This window comes from Hesperophylax consimilis, chromosome 28 (genome assembly GCF_061612785.1).
Source record: "Hesperophylax consimilis isolate HC1 chromosome 28, BYU_Hcon_1.0, whole genome shotgun sequence".
Taxonomy (NCBI): Eukaryota; Metazoa; Arthropoda; class Insecta; order Trichoptera; family Limnephilidae; genus Hesperophylax; species Hesperophylax consimilis.
The window spans coordinates 8,352,336-8,374,092 of record NC_142863.1 but is presented as its reverse complement, the minus strand read 5'-3'; positions in this window follow the sequence as shown (position 1 = coordinate 8,374,092).

The window sequence follows — 21,757 nt, the reverse complement described above, 5'->3', positions numbered from 1 at the left end:
TAGTGAAATGCCTCAAGATTCATCCAACTACGCGAAGAACATTGAGACTGGGTGGGATTATAGTGTACCTTAGTACGTTACGGGCTTCAAGGCTTGTTAAATGTCTCAAGATTCATCCAACTTTTCATAGAACTTTGAAACCGAATGGGATGATATTGTACCTAAGAATGTTACGGAATTGAAGGCTAGTGAAATGTCTCAATATTCGTCCAACTACGCGTAGAATATTGGGACCGAATGGGATGATAGTGTAACTAAGTACGTTTGGATATACCCCCCGACTTAAAAATTTTTTAACGTCCTCGATTGCGATTAACGCCAGTCGGAAGGGCTTTACTTGCATATATCGTCTCAAAGATTTAATCCTTTGGTGCAAACTCCGCCGTGGGTCAGCACACAGTCCAATAGACAGCCGCACAGTGGTCCCAAATCCCGATCTAGCTAGACAAAAATATTTTTTCATGGCATTTGATACAAAAGGGTCACAATGTAATAAAAAAAATACTTAAAAAAATATACATTTATTTTAGCCATTGTTGCAGATTTTTTAAAACAAAATTAATTACTAATAAAATGTCTATAGTATAATGGTTCGGTTAAGTCATAACGAAGCACTTATTTTAAGTTATTAGTTAAAAATATTTTTTTAACATAATATAAGAATAAAACCGAATGACATTTTTTGTTTATGAATTACTAGCCGAGTCGCTATCGTCACTATTATTAAATGCTAATGTTCCAACATTGGCTTTGTTAACAGACTTCTGTATTTTCTTCGCTAGAACTTCTGGATCCATAATAATTTTAAGACACCAGTAGGTAAGACATTGCAATGTGTTGTTGATATTTTGGCAGCATCCCGTTTTCCATGTGACCTCAAGTTGATTTGAGTAGTATGAGAGAGTTCTTGTGGACTTCGAGATTTTCTTGTTTTGCTTTTTGACGAGCATAAACCAAATTCTTTTTCTGGTCTACCATGTAGTCTCTCATCACGCGTCTCTACAGGAAGAATAAATACTGTGTTAAGCCATTTTGCGTGTTTAAACTTCAATTTTAAAGTACTTCTTCCGACTTCAAACCATTTTCAAAATATTAATATAAACGAAGGGATTTTTTTCTTAAGTAAACTATCCTCGAGACTTTAAAAACTGTTTTTATTCAATAAATATTTTAAATGTTCATAAACACACTGCCGTATTGCAGCACAATTGAACTTTGACGTGCCCTTTACTTCTAGAATGTCCAAAATATCTAAACGATAGATTGTAGGTAGAGGCTCTGTAAAAGACAAAAGAGCAAGTTTGAGCAAACAAATTTTATAAGATATTATACAAAAAGAATGGTTTTATATGAAACTAGTTTCGTTTGGTGGTACAAATCGGTACACGATTTTGAAAGTTTAATTAAACTTTGGCAAATAATTTTAAATATTGATACTTTTTTCACGATTTTTAATTAATAATTAAGTAATGTTAAATAGGAAAATTATAAAATAATTAAATTAAGTTGAAAGAACATACCATAGACTTCAATTTTTGTATTTACATAATTTCTCTCCGATTTCAAATAACAACACTAAAGATCGAACAGCGTGCACACCCGAAAGCGTCCGACCGCTGGGCAAACGATTGGCACATCCGAAGTGTCGTGTTTACAACGTCGCCACGTATCGCGCGTATTGTTTTAATTTTTTTATCGATGTGAACATAATACTATGGACATTTTTCAATGTTGTGACAGTATTTTTGTACATAAATAAAAACATCGTTGAAATCTTTTTGTCTAGCTAGTTTCCTCAAAGGGGACCATAGTGAGCCGCCTTGAATAATGAGACCAAGGTATGGCGCTCACACTGCAAATTGTAAGGGTTGTCCAGCCAAACCCCAAAATACCAACAATACCGACAGAAACAGGAACTACAACAATCGAAGTTATCAAATGAGGAACCAACGTAACGATTATCGTGGTGATTGCCGGCGTAATCATGACCCAAAGCAAAAATTCCGGACAAGGATATGAAAATCCAACTATTAACACTCTCGCTCAATACAACGACAATGAAATTAGCAAATATAAAAGACCTGAAGTAATCCTCCACAAGGAGTAGTCAATTTAAGTATATAAAAATTAAAAAAATCCTCTCCCAAGTCGCAGTATATTTTTAAGTTTAATTTCAAGGACAAGGACGCTCAAGGAAGGCTTGGCACAATCAAGTGAAACAGATACTTGAGTCAGGCCATGTCAAGAGTCAGAATAATAGCAGAGTATGTATGAGACGATGTATGAATGTGAACGAGGCAACAGGTGTACACCAAGACCGAGTTGTTTGTAGGTCCGTCCTCTCTGCCTACCCCTGTGGGGAAACGGCGTGATGGTTAGTTATTTATAATAAAATAATTCCATGTAAATTTTCAATTATGCAAGAGTCAGTAAATTCATTGTTTAGGAACTCTGTCAATAAATAATATCCAATTCCAAGTTTATTAAAGCACAAGTTGGCATTTTCAAAATGCATCTCAAAGTAAAAATATCATCGGCCGCCGTGTCGTGTGTTCAAGGTCAATAAATAATATTCAAGTTCAAGTCAACTGCACTAGTCGCTCTTAGTTTCAGACTGCCACCAGCTGCTCTACTCCTGATCACCCTGACTGCTTCTCTCCGGAACTTCACCTAAAACATCTTTTTGAATTAGCTACCCCTTGGACTTCCGCCTCTATACATCCCGACATGGCAGCTCACCACTGGATAAGCAGATCCCTACACCGGACATAGCGACTACCTTCGGACTGAGTAGGACCTTTACCGAGCAGCTGTTCAGGTTATGTTTACATACTTACCGTAGTTGACGTTTTTTCTAAATACTGTTGGTTTGGGGAACTACTTTAATATTTCCCAAATGACATGGCAAAAAACGAAGACGCGAAGGGTATATTCACAGAATCACAAACGGTTCCCTGTCTAAGAATCCAAGTAGAATCACAAATAAACAAAACCAGGACGGGGTAATATTTTCGTTGCCAGAATCACGGCTACCGGGCAAAATACTGCCGTGGCCAGAAGCGCTGCGTGAAAGGCGCAGAGCCCCACAGGTCTTCGGACGGTAAAAAACCGCGAGATACCTCAGCCAAGTGTGCCCTCTGCGAGGGCGCTCACACTGCAAATTATAAGGGTTGTCTAGCCAGACCCCAACATACCAAAAATAGAAACAGAAACAGGAACTACAACACTCAAAGTTATCAAATGAAGAACAATTTCAAAATGTATCGGAAAGTGAAAATATACTCGGACGCCGTATCGTGTGTTGGTTGTTTTAACAACAATGCACCGCGGTTTGTCGAAACTTAACTTTTGGACGATTTAAAAATGACACAGCGTCTTTCACTGATGTGGGTACGAAATCACAGTGATAAGGGAGTCTATGGAAACAGACCCAAAAGTAGACAAGAATATAGCGTTAATCATTATACAATATTTCATTACTATAATCTTGTTATTTATTAAAACTTCAGTGAATTGTATTAATTTTAGTAATAACAAGATAATCAATCAGAGAATCCATGAAAAAGATTATTTTTGTGAGTTTTCTACTTTTGAACAATGGAGGGATAAAAATGAATGACAATTTCCTTTGGAAAATACCAAGCGTGCTGAGGCACAAAGATCTCACGATCCCCCCCTAGCGACGTTAGACGGCAGAGGAACGGCGCTGTCGCTACAAAAAAAGGTGACGCGCTTGCTAACGGATTCAAGCGAGCCTACGCAGCCACCGACGGCCTTTGTAACCCAGTGACGGACAAAATAAAATTTCCACAATTAAGAGGATTTTAGTACAACATCATTATCGCAGCTTTAGACGCGGAAACGCTACGATGTGTTAGCGACGTGGTGATTTGTCCACCCGCTAAAGATAAATACGCCTTGCTGACTTCCCTTGAAGTCCAAGGTACAGAGGAGAAGCACTTAACTCGTCTATTAATATAATCCGCCAAGAAACGTGTCATATTATTAGGAAAGCCGTACAACCTAAGAAAAATATATCATAGAAGAATTTAAAGTGCTTAAAGCACTTCATTCGAATAATGAAATAATAGTTTTAGCGGCAGATAAAGGCAATGCGATAATGATGAAGAAGATTAATGTATAATAACTTGTACCAAATGCTTTGCAGTGCAACAGAGATGTTTGATTTTTTTTGTTTGTCTGTCAAAATGAATAATTATCCTTACCAAAATGTAAAAATATATATTTTACAATCTAATCTCTAACTTCCTTAAGTGCTACGGGTTTTTGAAAATACATAAAAGCAATAAACATTTTTTACCTGATGGTCATGTTGTGCTTCCCTAATTTTCATAATAGCTTCTCAAACAACTAATTTCTTCAATAATAGTAAATTATTTTTCCCTAAATTTTCAATTAAAAACTCATTCGAGTTGATAAATGCAGTTATCCCCAATAATGCTGATAACTGCCCTTTTCCGCACACTTGAAGAAGGGAGATGCAGACCAAGTCTTCGAGAGAACATGAAGGTAGTTATCAGGGGTATCCTTGAGGATATAGATAGAGAAGAGGTCAAGATGAAACTTGCATGCAGCTATCCGGTGCTATTTGTTCACCGGATGAAAGCTGGTTGGTCCCGCAAATCGATACCTTTAATGCTGATCAATCTGACCAAAAATTAAGACAGCATAAAATCTTCAACGAACTTACCTCGATCTTCGATCTGAGGATCCAGGTAGAAAGCCTGCGAAATAAAACAAGATTGGGGCAATGCTTTCGTTGCCAAGCTCATGGGCACTCGTCAAATTGCAGCCACGGACTTGAGCGCTGCGTAAAATGCGCGGGTTATCACAGATCGTTCCAAGCCTAAGCCAAAACATTTGAGTAATAGAAAGCGACACCAATATAATCACGGGCAACCAGCAACGCCATAGGCATTCTCACGATTTTTTCCGCCCTCCACCTCAGCAGCAAAACCAACCGCCTAGGTCCGAGCCCGTACCAAACCAGATCCCCCTCCTTCGCACTCCTCCAGCGCCTGCCTCCAAATATAATTAATGCTCTGTCTTGCTTATTCAATATGTGCTTATTCCAACATATCAACTATGTCTACCAACAGCTTACTCATGGGTGCACCAACTAGTCCACTGTTAGCAGACGTTTTTTATGAATATACTAGAAAATATTTTTGTTATTGTAATTGATCACTTTAAAAATGTTCTTACTTGGAAAAGATACTGTAACGTGTGGGTTACTAACCTATTATCACATAACTGCACATACTAATGCTATCTGGGACAATAACGTTTCTTTTTGTGACATTGTATTCTTTCCCATTGCTCTAGAATTTAAAAAATTGTCGCCCGATCGTTTATGAAAACCCAATAGATAGGTCGGCGCTTTCAAAATGCATTAGAAGTGAAGGCACCAGTGATAAAAAGGAAGAAAAAATATCCTCGGCCGCCGTGTCGTGTGTTGGTTATTTTAACAACAATGTCGCCGCGGTTTGTAGAAATTCAAATATTGTACGATTTAAAAATATCACAGCCTCTTTCACTGATGTGGGTAGGAAAAGTCACAGTGATAATGGAGTTTTTGGACACAGACCCAAAAGTGAATAAGAATATAGCGGTCATTATTATACTTTATTTTATTATAATAATCATGTTATGTATTAAAACTTCAGTGAATTGTATTATTTTCAGTAATAACAAGATGATATATTAGAGAATTTATGAAAAATGAGTGGGTTACTACCCAATCATCACATAACTGCACACCCCCACAGATGCTATTCCAACTCTAGCCGAAGTTTGCCGAAGGCTGCCGAACGTCCGAGCTCAATGAAAATATCTTTGTACTCTTTCAAGAAAATGCTTAACACTTGCGTACCGAACAGGGGGAACACGGGTTTACAAACGAGTGCTTTATGCTGTATCTCAGTTGCTTTTTATACTACATACTCCATAATTAAGGTAATCCTTTTTTTTTATTTTTTTTTATAGTGAATACCTCACAAGAGTCCCAACTGCTCCCGTCTGGAGCCAGTGAGACTATGGCATCCCCAATTGGGGGATGTTGTGAGGCTGAAGGTAAGTGGGGAAGGGAAAGAGGAAGGGGGGGAAGTACCTGGCTATTCAGATCTAGTCACTAAACACGGCTAAAGCCATTTGGAGCAACGTTTCAATTCTGAATGGTGGTCTTACACCAGGGCGATACTGGTAGTATCTTCCACTCTGTGAATCCTAGAAGAACTATCCATTTATTGATCTACATTTAAAAAACGATATCAAATTTCTATTTTTTTTAGATATTAAATAATTAACAACAAATTCTGGAAAAATACTATTCTTCCCGTCCCACTTCAGCTCAGTAATATTGCCTCAATTGCCCCGTTCGTATACGAAAGATACGAGAATATCCCGCAAGATACGAAATTGACCGTGAAAGTTGCATTTTAATAGAAAGGCTTTGTGGTAATATTTGAGTCACGTTCGCTTTCCTATTATCACTTTTTACCTTTTTGCATTACTCAAATGATTGACCACTAGCCGAAAGATGGGCGTTGGCATAAATGGACAATACTAACGGTAGCAACTAATTTCGAAGTTATATGGAAAGGGCTAAACTCTGGTCGCTTACACTCTTCTTACACTGCATATTTCGAAAGTCCTTTTGCGATACTAAATTTTTGTCTTGTCGGGCTGTTAAGATGTCAGCCTGTCTGGAATACATCCGGTGTATGTCACAAATTTTATGATTTTATGATTTCTCGTAAAGACGATTTTACTGTTGCTGCCATAGATTCTACGCCTTCAATTTCGGATAGTTGGTATAGTAATTTGTTTTCCAATTGTATGAATAATCCCCAACGTTTCAATAATTTCCAAATTAAAGATAATTGTTTATTTCAACATTCTAAATCTCGTTTCGATTTGCAAGAGGATACATCCTGGAAGCTGGTTTATATAATGCTATTAACATTTATTATAATGCTATTTTAAGTAAAGAACACGAGTCTATTAGCTCTTGCCACCCAGGTGTATTCAGAACGTATAAGAAAGTTCAACTACGTTATTTTTGTAAGTTTTTAGATTCTCACGGCCAAAAGCATTTTTGTTGTTTGTTTTTGGGGTGTTATGCCGTGTTGCGCTAACTCCTTCTTTAGCCGACGTTTCGGACAGCGTTGCAGTGTCCATCATCAGGGCAGATCCGGTAGATCCGAAGATGTGATCCGAAGATGTGACACATCTTCGGATCTACCGGATCTGCCCTGATGATGGACACTGCAACGCTGTCCGAAACGTCGGCTAAAGAAGGAGTTAGCGCAACACGGCATAACACCCCAAAAACAAACAACAAAAATACGTTATTTTTGGCCGGATATGTATAATGATGTCAAAAAGTTTGTTAAGAAGTGTAAAACGTGCAAAGCACATAAAATAAATACATCTGCGCCGGCTAGTATTTCTACGAATCCAAAAATAGTCAACAGACCGATGCAAATGTTGTCTATCGACCTTGTTGGTCCTCTTCCACGTAGTTACGCGGGATTTATGTACATTTTATCGGTTGTTGACGTTTTTTCGAAATATACTTGAATTTTTCCTCTCAGAAATGCTACTGCTAAAAGAATTGTAAAAAATGTCAAACAATTTATTTTTCTAGTTCACGGTGTTCCACAAACCTTTGTGTGTGATAATGGTAAACAATTTTAAAAAATTCGCAATCCTAGACATTAGACAATTTGTTATGTCCCAAACGCACCACCACTAATTCTCAAGCACAAATATCTAGTTTCACCAAATTCCAACAACCTCCTAATTACCTAAAACTAACTAATTATATTGTGACATTCCATTAGTGCACTTATTGATTCATTTCTTAATGTATTGTATACGGATGTATTAATGTCATCAACAGATGCCTCAAGCACAAATATCTAGTTTCTCCAAATTCCAACAACCTCTTAATTACCTAAAACTACAGCTTTCATAATTACTTTTGGCATATATAAGCCAGCACCAAAGTATTCACTTCAGATCACTCCGTGTATTAGTTCAAGACTCAATTCTAACTGTGCTTAAAGTATCTCCGGTATTGACATTAAGTTTCCGTCAAAACTTTAAACATAATAAACAAATCTTTACATAAAAATCTTCAAAGTGTTCTTTAATTAAAATTGGTACATAACAATTTTGGTGGCAGCGGTGGGATAACTTCTACAAACGACAAACTGAACTTTGTCGGTCCTTAGCGGTTTAAACCGAAGGAACAACCCATAATAAATAATAAAAATAAATTGTTTACCAATTAAAGAATTAAATCAGAAAAAGAAAAAAACCAAGGCACCTCAAAACCTTGAGTCACTTCAACAATTCAACACCAAACGAAGTCTACGTCACAGAAGCCTTCAGAAGATCATCATCAATCAAAGCCTTCATCACATTCCACAAGAGAAGAGGACAAGAGGACCTGCACAAGGACAAAAAAGATCCCTCAAATCCGGAAGAAGATGAACATGCAGTAAGGAAAAAATTATTATCTTTTTTATGTCAACCTTTTACGTTTTTTTACAAAGCCTTGCCAATTTTTATGCTTTCTTACAAAGCCCATATATAAATAAAGACAAATATTTTATAAATTTCCAGTAAATTTTATAAATTGTCAAATTTTAAGCTTTCTTACAAAGCATAACCCTCATAACGACTTGAAAGTCAAAATTTTTATAAAGGTCACAAGATATAGACAAATATTTTATAAATTTCCAGTAAATCTTATAAATTGTCAAATTCTATTTTTTTTTACAAAGCATAACGACTTCAAAGTCAAATCTTTATAAAGGTCATTTTTAACGAATAATTTATAAAAATAAATTCAAGTATTCCCAAAACCGAATCGACGAACAGCAATGAATCTAAGTTAACCCTCCTCTATTTACAACTAGTGAATTATTTAATTGGATCGAAAAATATGACGGTTCTAGAATAAAATTAGATGACTTCATCCTCAGTGTAAATGCGGCGTTTAGACTTGCTAAACCCGATCAACACCATAGCTTATTAGAGTACACAAAAAAACAACTTACCGGAAAAGCAAAAATCTTATCGGAAATAAAAGTAACACCAACGTGGGAATCCTTAAGGGACATCCTACAGGACTACTTTTGTCCCACCCAATCTGTAACGCAATTGATACTCGAAGCCCAAACATTCAAACAATTACCTGATGAGAGTATAAGCGATTTTACATATCGCTTAGACATCCTAGACAACAAATTCGTACGCGCAATCAAATACGAAAACGAAGATAATCCCCATTTATTAGTCGGTATGTTCAAAATGAAAGACGACATTTGCCTGAGAGCCTTCCTCGGAGGAGTCTCGCGCGAATATCGCACGCCTCTTACAATAAAAGATCCACGGACGCACTTAGAAGCATCCGAATTCTGTCAAAAATAGAGAACAAAAACAAAATAAATGACGAGCGGGAACTGTTTACGAAAAAACCTAACTATTGTACATATTTTTAAACTAACGGTCACACAATTACGAACTGCTAAAAAAAATTAGATAGAAATACCAGTATACAAATTAACGACAATACATTTATGGAAAGATACAAACATTCACGTCCGATAACGTCATGCAAATATTGCAAAAAAACGGGTCACTCTATAGAAGAATGTCGACTTAAAAATTTTAATGGGAATAATAAACATTACAATTCACATGATAATAGAAATTACGAACGACATAATGACCGAAATTCACATAATAATAGAAATTATGAAAGAAACAATGACCGAAATACACATAATAATAGAAATTACGACAGAAATAATGATCGCAACAACATCGGTTATGAAAGAAATCAAAACCAAAATAATAATTACAAAAATAATTGTAGCAGTTATTTCCTGCCCGCTACAGAGTCACAGCAATAATCAGTGCCCATCTCTAGTTTACGGCTATTTTGAAGGATGGCAACTTCGCCACAACATGACACGGACGGGCTTGCGGTCAGCACGGCCAGCTCGAGCCGGCAGTATTCAACAGGCAGCGGTTCCGGAGCGTTGTGAACAGAGAGGACACGAACCACGCCATGATCCGACACGACATAATTTACGAGCGATGATGACGCCGCAGTTTAGTAATTTGCCTTTGGTCATCCATCGTACTACACATAAATATTAGCTTTGCCGATGGCACTGCTTGGCGCCCCTTATTACCATTCATCAGGTTAGTAAATTTTAAATGTCACCATCATTTTGTCGCTCTCAATGCAATTTTAAATTTCCAATCGCGCATTCAACCTTCGGCTGATGCACACGCCTGAGATATTTGCTAATAATTAAAGAGTTCTTGTGTTATTTAAAAGATGTAGAAATAAATGTTGTATTTTGGAACCTTTTCCTCCTTTCTTTTATTTTCTACACTTATGTTACCACGAACCTGAGATGATCGGCGCGCAATGTGCCCTACACCCTTATAACCTGGTTACAATGGCGCCCAACGTGTTTTAAACCCGATTGGCATTTAATTTATTTATTTCGATCTTGTTGGCATTGAGAGTTGGCTTTAATTTTTTTTTGGTGTGTGACATTTTTAACTGGCTTGATTAAGGTTTTTATTTTGTGTCGGCTCATGGGGGTCTTTCTCTGTTTATCAGCGTTCTCGTCCGTATTTCTATCTTAATATTTGCTTTCTTAATAATTATTTTAAGATAATTACTATAACTATTTCTAATATATTTTTGGCCGTGAATACTCTGCGAGATGTGATGGGTATCTCGTATATTTTCAATTTTGTTGTAATGTTGATCCAGATTCCCACATCGGATTTATAGTATTGGTATATGTGATGATTCACCTGGCTCTTTCTTTTAAAATTTCATTAAAATTTTTTTTTTAAATTAAATTAATTTTAATTTAATTTTTCATCATATAATTAATTGGTGATATTAAATTCTATGCCTGTTGGTACTCCGGGATTCATAGCGAATTTCGTTATTTATTTTAAATTTTTATTTTGTGATTGTATTTCGTATTGTTCACCTTGTTATAATTTTATGCAGAATGGTACTCCGTCCACGGACGTGACTAATCGCTGCACTATGCGTACTTTTGAGTTTATAGGTATTCAGGTACACCGATTGACAATGCGTTTAGACGAGACGCAGTTTACAATACTCCGATGCTAAAATGGGTAAAATTTCATGTCGAGGGCCGCTCTAGATTCTTGCTGTCGCACATAACACGGCAGACAAATAACATTTAATGCTTGTTGCAAGCCAAAGGCTATTGCTTCCGTGGCGCTAGGTAAGTGAAATATTATATTCACCGCTATTATTTTTGCATTCATGACTCATCATTTTGCACGCAGAATGCGTCGTAATTTTATTCAGTTTTATTACCTTTTGCAAGGATTTGATCGCGTATATTTTAAAAATTTTGTTAAATTCAAATAAAAAATTTATATGTTACATTTTTCGCCTTTTGTGTCCAACTCTTTTCGGAGGATTTATTTGGCACATTTGCTCGAAATTTGCATATTAATTTTTGTCACAAAATACTTAACTTCATAATAATTTTTGTCACAAAATACTTAACTTCATAATAATTTCTTTGAAATTTTAATGTTATATTTTACCATCCTGATAATAATAATTCATAAGTTATTATATTAATTTCACGATGTTTGCTGATGTTTAAATAATAATTATCCGCGGTAGAAATTTTTTCTCTCATCAAAATTTAGTGTTCAGAATTTTTAATGTTGAACATTAATATTGTTGACTCCAATGTTGTATTTCATTGTATTGTCACGGGTTTTGCAATCCAGCTTGTAATGAGGGATCATCGTATTCCTATCGCGACTGAACGGCGACTTTATAATAATCTACTTTAACTACGCAGTAGTAAAATATTTCAATAAATTTCCGATTTTTATTTTATAGTGAATATTAATAAATTATACATTTACATTCATTTCGAGATTCTTCTTGGAACTATTTTTCATATTTTATAATATAATAATTTATAATGAAATAATTAATTTATAATTATTTTTCATAAAATATTTTTGGAATTTTAATCTTTAACATTTAATTTTTTTTTAAATTATGGATTTTTAAATTTTAAATTTTTCATTTTGCTTTACTGTTTAATTGGTGAGCTTTGTTATCTATCTCACATTGAGGATATATTAGATCTCAATTCACGCTTTTTGAATGTTATCGGACTTTGGAATTTTTTATTGATTAATAAATTTTAATTCTTTTCACGTCATTATTTACAACTTCGTTTAAGAGGATCTCATGCTTATATTTTAGGTCTCTTTGGTGGTTTTATACCGCGCTTTTGTTTAAATTCTTCGTTTTGCTATTAATTTTGGGAAATATTTTTTTGTTTTACATTAATTATAATATTACTACCGCCATCTTTGGTATTTCTGCGCTAACTTTTAACTTCGTGATATTTTCAACTTCTTGGGTTTGTGTTTTTGATGGATTTTTCTTCAACTTTACTTTATTGTTCTTATGAACATTTTAAAATTCTATTTATTGAATTTTTTTTTTTTTGCAACATTACAATCAACTGATAGTCAGAGTTTCTTTTACATTTCCGAAACGGATCAGTGGGCTCGTTTTACAAGAATTCATCTTTTAACAATAATTTTTTTTTGTTCTGAATTCTTTTAATTTTTTTTTTTTTTTTTAAGGTGAACATTATGTCCTGTGTTGTCGGTGAATGTACTTGTGATTATTTATTATGATTATTGAGTATTTGTTTCTCACATTTATTGAGGATTTGTTTCTCACAGTTTTGGTTGAGTCTGCAATAATGCGCTCCTATATACCATAACTGGGTTTCGTTATGTGATAACACCCATGTTACAAGCTTTTAGCTTTAACATTTACCATGATAGCTTATTCAGCTTATAATAAATACATTACCATTATAGCTTAATCAGCTTATAATAGATACATTCTCATGATAGCTTATTCAGCTTATAATAGATACATTACCATGATAGCTTAATCAGCTTATAATAGATACAAACCATGATAGCTGATCGGCTGATAACAGATATGTTTTGTGTTTATTTATTATGTCATGTATATGTGTACGTATTTCATGTTTTGTGTTATGTTTCGTCAATTTTCATCGGTATTCTTCAGCCACTCACTGGTTCACTTGGTGACGGAAGAATATGTGTATGAAAATGAAATTATTTATTAAATTAATTTCTATATAATTTCTACAAACTATCGGTAGACTGTTCAGTAATTATTTCAAGAGATTTATTATTTTTTATTATATACATTACTGCCATCTGTGTCGAGATGAGCTAACTATTACCTACTGATTTTCAGGTTGCTTTAATGTCTGGATTTTTTTTTTTATCAATTTTTCACTGGAATATTGTTCCGTCATTTTTCGTGGAGATTTAAATACAAATAAAATTATTTCATAGGAAATTTAAAAATAATTTCTAGCTGTCAAGTAGACACTTTGGGTGGTTTTGACTTGTCATATATTTATGCATTGTTCATTTTACCTAATCACAACTCTGTTGCAAGTTTTGCTAAACTTTTTTAAGCTTGTTTTATAAGCTATTACTATTAAATCTTTTGTGTTTAGAACAATGCTTCTTTTATATACACTCTTTCTTCGATAAGGGCCTGCCAATTTGCTCAATATTTCTGTTTTTTATTTATTTCAACGGTGACCAAGGGTTGGTTAGGATAAGACTTCTTCAATCATCAAGAATACTTCTCCATACTACGTCAACTGAAGACATCCGGACCACACTCTTCTCTCGTCATCTCCATACTACGTCAACTGAAGACATCCGGACCACACTCTTCTCTCGTCATCTTCATACTACGTCAACTGAAGACATCCGGACCACACTCTTCTCTCGTCATCTCCATGCTGGGTCAACTGAAGACTTTCGGACCTTACGCCTCCGTCTTCATATCTATGCTGCGTCCAACTGTTATTACCTGGAGCACATTCCTTCTTCATCATCTGCGGGCCTTTACTCTGGACACTGGAATTACAACATCAGAACTTTAACCATACCAATGCTGCATTCTTCGGGGTTTCAACCGCTCCAGACCATGCTGAACTTCATGGAAATATTTGGATACGGAACTTTTTCAATGCTGAAGCCTCTTACTACCCGCCTAATCCGCACCACACATTTCTGCTGCTGGAGGGTGTATCGACCTTGTCAGGAGGTGTCAGGCGAACCTCAGACTTATAGCCATAAGTCCTTTGGCTGAGGGGGCATTGTAGCAGTTATTTCCTGCCCGCTACAGAGTCACAGCAATAATCAGTGCCCATCTCTAGTTTACGGCTATTTTGAAGGATGGCAACTTCGCCACAACATGACACGGACGGGCTTGCGGTCAGCACGGCCAGCTCGAGCCGGCAGTATTCAACAGGCAGCGGTTCCGGAGCGTTGTGAACAGAGAGGACACGAACCACGCCATGATCCGACACGACATAATTTACGAGCGATGGTGACGCCGCAGTTTAGTAATTTGCCTTTGGTCATCCATCGTACTACACATAAATATTAGCTTTGCCGATGGCACTGCTTGGCCTTCCTTATTACCATTCATCAGGTTAGTAAATTTTAAATGTCACCATCCATTTTGTCGCTCTCAATGCAATTTTAAATTTCCAATCGTGCATTCAACCTTCGGCTGATGCACACGCCTGAGATATTTGCTAATAATTAAAGAGTTCTTGTGTTATTTAAAAGATGTAGAAATAAATGTTGTATTTTGGAATCTTTTCCTCCTTTCTTTTATTTTCTACACTTATGTTACCACGAACCTGAGATTATCGGCGCGCAATGTGCCCTACAACCTTATAACCTGGTTACATAATAAACCTGACCATCGTGTTCACTTCCATCGTGATGATCATGACGAAATTATAGTAAATGAAGAAATTGAAAACAACTGTAATACTGCATCAACGAGCCAAGTTCATATAAATGATAACGATCATTTAAACTACTAAGATCTCATGTAAACTACCGTACTATGAGACATTCATCTTCCAAAGGTAGCATATTTTCAACCAATCCACATACCTTATCATATATCATCATTAACAGCACACTAGCCAAGAATCCAAAAAGAAAATTCACCTTTCTCTTGGATACCGGAGCAAATATCTCCCTAATAAAATTAAAATCATTAAATAAAGACCCTATAATAAATAAGGAAAAAAGCATAAAACTCACTGGCCTCAACATCACCGAGAAATCTCTAAATACTCTAGGATCGATAGAAGTCCCTCTTCAATTTAATTCTAAATCAATTCATCACGCATTTCACGCAATACCAAATGACAATAATAACGTACCTTTCGACGGAATATTAAGAAGCGACTTTCTAATTAAATTCAATGCAAAGGTAGACTATGAACTTAATGAACTAAGATTTAAGAAAGTCGTATTGCCACTTCACTTTAAAATTAAACACAATGACAAAGTTGTCATTCCCCCTAGATCTGAAACTTTTATCGAAATTAAAGTAAACAACCCTGAAATTCGTGAAGGTTTAATAAATGACACTAGCGCAACAAACGGTATACACATATGCAAGTCATTAGTCTCAGTATATTGCAAGAATAAAGCAATAACTTCTATCATTAACACAAACGACGTGCCAGTACAAATCGAAGCAATAAAACTAACACTTCTTCCTGCAAATTCTTACAACGTATATCATACTCAAGAATCCCATTATACCAACGTTTCCAGAAAGGATAAATTAGAATCCCAAATCCGAAGTGATCATCTTAATAAAGAAGAACACGACTCACTTTTAGATATCTGTCAAAAATATTATGACATTTTTCATCTGGAAGGAGATAAATTAACCTGCACAGATTCCGTTAAACATACCATTCCTGTGACATCGCCCCATCCAATATTTACAAAAACGTATCGGTACCCTGAAGTCCACAAAAAAGAGGTAAATTCTCAAATAACTAAAATGTTAAAGGACGACATAATTGAACCGTCATGTTGTCCTTGGTCTTCCCCTGTATGGGTAGTAGAAAAGAAATCAGACGCTTCTGGAAAGAAGAAATGGCGCATTGTCATGGATTACAGAAAGTAGAACGACATTACAGTCGGTGACGCTTTTCCATTACCTAATATTTCAGATATTCTTGATCAACTTGGTCAATCCAAATACTTCACAACATTAAATTTAGCTTCGGGATTCCACCAAATCCCAATGGATAAAACTGATTCAGATAAAACAGCTTTTACCATTCCACTAGGACATTATCAATTTAAAAGAATGCCACTTGGTCTTAAAAATGGACCAGCCTGTTTTCAAAGGCTTATGAACAACGTCTTGACCGGGTTACAGGGAATAAAATGGTTTGTTAATCTTGACGACATTGTCGTTTACGCATCATCACTCCAAGATCATAACTTAGAAACTCCGATTACATAATCTAAAATTACAACCGAATAAATACGAATTTTTGAGAAAAGAAGTAGCATATCTAGGTCATATCATATCAGACAAAGGCATTAAAGCTAATCCTGACAAAATTAACGCAATCATAAATTATCCAATTCCAAAAAATCAACGCGATATAAAAGCTTTCCTTGGACTAGTAGGTTATTATCGTCGATTTATTGATAACTTCTCTAAATTATAACAGCCCCTCACAAAAATTTTAAGGAAAAACGTTAATTTTCATTGGACCGAAGAACAAAGAAACGCATTTGATAATCAAGACAAAAACTTACTACAGAACCGATTCTGCAATACCCTAACTTCGAATTGCCATTTAACTTAACTACGGATGCATCAAATACATCAATAGGAGCTGTTCTCTCACAAGGACCAATAGGTAATGACTTACCGATAGCTTACGCTTCACGCTCGTTAAATAAAGCTGAACAAAACTATGCAACTATTGACAAAGAACTATTGGCCATAATATGGGCAACTAAACACTTTCGACTTTACTTATATGGCAGAGAATTTAAATTAATTACTGACCACAGACTTTTAGTTTGGTTAGTTAATGCAAAAGATCCCTTACGCGCGCGTTGGAGATTGAAACTAGAAGAATATAATTACGAAATTATATATAAAGCTGGTAAACTAAACAGTAATGCAGACGCACTATCTCGCATTGTTGTCGAGGAACCAAACACAATACTTAACATATCAGCGAATCCTAACCCCAACTCTTACGAAGATTTTATAAAATCACATTATTCAGATCATAATATTGATATCTCTAATATAACAGATATTGATCATAACTTACTTACTTACTTACAAAGACAATATAGCTCACTTTATAAGTAATGATAAAGAAATGTGTCAAGAATTAGCCAAAGAAATCAAACAATTGATAAAAAACTATGAAGAAATAAACTCCACGGAAAATAAACTATTTGATATCCTAACATCAGAATATAAAGATAAAAAAATACACCACATAATACTGACGCATAATTTCTGGGACAAATCAACTTATAAAGATCTCTTCACGGCACTTCAAAATCTAAAGACTAAACTTCTGGAAAATAAAACAACTAGTATTACAATACCATCTTCTCACTATGCAGGTTTGGAAAACTTAAAATGGAATAAAATAAAAATGATCATTAACTATATATTCGGTAATACGGACATCAAATTAACGATATGTCATAATAAAATCATTTCCCCAAGCGAAGATCAAATTCCTAAAATACTCCATGAATTTCACAACAATCCAATCGGCGGTCACTCCGGAATGCACCGAACATTAAACAGAATACGCAATTATTACAAATGGCCTAAGATGAAAAAAGATATTAAAACATACATAAGGCATTGCACCGATTGTCAGAAAAACAAAATCTCAAGAGAAAGAAATTTACAACCATTGGAACTAACCAGTACTTCTACTAAACCTTTTGAAAGGTTAGCTCTTGATATAGTGGGACCACTACCATTAACAAAATCGGGAAACAAATATATTCTCACCATGCAAGATGATTTGACGAAGTTTTCTCGAGCAATAGCCATACCTAATCATGAAGCGGAAACAATCGCAAAACAGTTAATCGATAAATTCATAAGCATATTTGGACTTCCTAACAAAATATTAACAGATCAAGGCGCAGATTTTACTTCCAAACTAATTAAGGAACTTTGCAAGTTATTTAAAATCGAAAAACTACAAACATCGGCTTATCACCCACAAACAAATGGAGCTTCAGAACGCAGTCATGCAACTCTAGCCGACTACATGAAACATTATATTTTTCCATCTCAAACTGATTGGGATCAATGGATAAATTATGCAATGTTTTCTTACAACACAACTCCACATTCATCGACTAAATTCTCCCCTTACGAACTCATATTCGGAAATAAACCCGAATTACCTACGTCAATCACAAAAGAACCAAAATTTAAATACACTTGCAATGATTATTTGGATGAACTCCAACTAAAACTACAAACTTGTCATAAAATTGCCAAGGATAACTTAATCAAACAAAAAGAAATTGTAAAAACAAAACATGACGAAAAAATCTGTAAAAATCATATTTACAAAGTCGGAGACTTGATATTACTCAAAAACGAAGCTACAAAGATAAACAAATCTAAAAAGCTATGATGGCCCTTATCAAATTACAAAGGTTAATTCACCCGTAAACGTAACCATTCAAATCAAAAGAAAAGAAATCGTTGTACACAGTAACAGAATTAAACCTTTCATTTCAAATGGATAAGTTAATAATTATTTCATATACACAATACTGTCTTTAGGAAAAATACTTCTTTGTTATATAATATATAAAATCCTTAAATACATAAAAGACCTCTATTTTAAGTACAGGAATAATAACTATGTACACCCAATAGAATATAACAGACAAAACTCACAACATCCTTCAATAAATGTTAACCCAATTCTCAATATGATAACTTGTTGTAAAACACGTTAATATTCACCAGAACGTGACACCTGTAAACAGTACTACACCATTATCACCTGTAAACAATACTATACCATCAGCATCTGTAATAACTCCTTTGCGCAGAAGTGCACGCTTTCAAACCTCAAATCAATCATAAAGATCCTTTAATCTTCCCGAAAATTATTAAAAATTGTATAGAATCATGAAAACAATTCATTCAGACTTAAGATGTAACATATTTTTATAAAAACTAAGGTAAAAGGTATTAAATAATTTTAAGAATAATTATAATATCCATTGTAAAAGGCACTTTATATTATATAAACTTTCGATATAAAACACTTTATATTGTATAAACTTAGATATAATCTTTCGATATAAGACACTTTATATTATATAAACTTATACACTAAGAAATTCACTACTCAATTACTTTTGTATTGTGAAATTATATTTTAAATTCTTCAAACTATAATTTCAAATTAACGATGGGGGTGTTATGTCCCAAATGCACCACCACTAATTCTCAAGCACGAATTTCTAGTTTCACCAAATTCCAACAACCTCCTAATTACCTAAAACTAACTAATTACATTGTGACATTCCATTAGTGCACCTATTGATTCATTTCTTAATGTATTGTATACGGATGTATTAATGTCATCAACAGATGCCTCAAGCACAAATATCTAGTTTCTCCAAATTCCAACAACCTATTAATTACCTAAAACTACAGCTTTCATAATTACTTTTGGCATATATAAGCCAGCACCAAAGTATTCACTTCAGATCACTCCGTGTATTAGTTCAAGATTCAATTCTAACTGTGCTTAAAGTATCTCCGGTATTGACATTAAGGACGGGTTGTTTCGGAGAATCTGAACATTTCATCAAATTTCAACGTTCATTTTCAAGTTCTGTGAAAGACTTTTTCAAGTTCTGTTTTTATTTCAGTTTTGTCAAGCAACTAGCCTACAATGATATAAAAACAGAACTTGAATAAATCTTTCACAGAACCTGAAAATGAACGTTGAAATTTGATGAATTGTTCAAATTTTCCGAAACAACCCGTCCTAAGTTTCCGTCAAAACTTTAAACATAATAAACAAATCTTTACATAAAAATCTTCAAAGTGTTCTTTAATTAAAATTGGTACATAACAAATTATACGTTAAGACAATTCTTATACACATAAGGAAAAATGATTTAACACTCAAAACTCAACACAATATTTGCACCCGCTACTCATCACACCAAAAATGTAAAATTCCTCCAACAAAAACAGCATTCGCCCAGCGACAGCTCTCTTATAAAGCGCCTAAAATGTTCAACTTACTGAGTATTGATATTAAGGACGGGTTGTTTCGGAGAATTTGAACAATTCATCAAATTTCAACGTTCATTTTCAAGCTCTGTGAAAGATTTTTTCAAGTTCTGTTTTTATTTCAGTTTTGTCAAGCAACTAGCCTACAATGATATAGTAACAGAACTTGAATAGGACTTTCACAGAACCCGAAAATGAACGTTTGAATTTGATGAATTGTTCAAATTCTCCGAAACAACCCGTCCTTAGACATCGAAAACTGATGATCTTTATGCCATTAGTGTACAGAACTGGTTATTTGCTCAAGGAAGGAAATATTATAAAGAATGCCTTACAACTTAATAGTGTTCTTATTTTTCGAGTAAAAATTTTATCTCTAAATTAACTTTCAACAAAAACTTTATATTACGCTGATGCGATTATTTTTATTATTATTTTTATTTCTATTATTCCTAGCATTATCTATTATTTTTATTTGTATCCTACCTTATTTTTATTCATCTTTATGTTTACAAGATTCACCTACTCCAATTCCTTTCCTGTATGTGATCATGTACATAATATTATATATTCAGGATTGGTTATTTATGAAGGGGAAGAACTATTTTAAAGAATACCTGACATCATTAAATAAGTTCATTTGCTTTATTATTCTTTTTTTCATTTCATTTCTGTTTAAAATTTCTTTTTAAAATAATTATTTAATTTATCTTTATTTTCATCGCTTTCTTATTTTCAGTTAAACCTATTTAACCTATACCTATTTTACAACTGAATGAATCATGTATTACATTTATATAATTATACACAAATTTCGACTACCATAATACGGACATGTGTCTAGTGTGGTAGTCGAAAAGCATGTAAAAAAACCTGTATCCAAATATATTTTTATGAATAAAGAATAAAAAAATTGTTTCAAAAGAGTTCAAACAATTGTTGGCCGATTATAATGTTCCTATGCCTTTTAATAACGCCTATTACACCCGGCAAAAGACTGTAGTTGAGCGGTATAACCAAACTATCGGGACTGTTTTGTCTATCTTGACCGAGTCTGACCATCGTAATTGGTCTAGATTTCTGCCTCAGATTCAGTCAGCCTTGAATAATACGGTCTTTTTTCCTTATGCACGGCAGGGAACAAATTATTGACGGTAATTTACACAAAATTAATGTTTCTTCTAGTGTCGCCAACATACCTTTAGATCAGTCTAGAGCCGAATTTGCAAAAAAGTTGGAAGACTTAGTTCCTATTTATGAACAAGTTTCAAATGCATTAGAACAGGCCTTTAAAAATAATGCCCTAAATTATAATTTACGCCGTAAATCCGTGGTTTATGATATAGGTGATGTCGTTTGGAGGAAGAATTTTGTTCAATGCAGTGGTCCGGATTACTTTTACCATAAGTTGGCACCTAGATTCGTTCGTAATGTTATAAAAAATAGAGTCTCGGA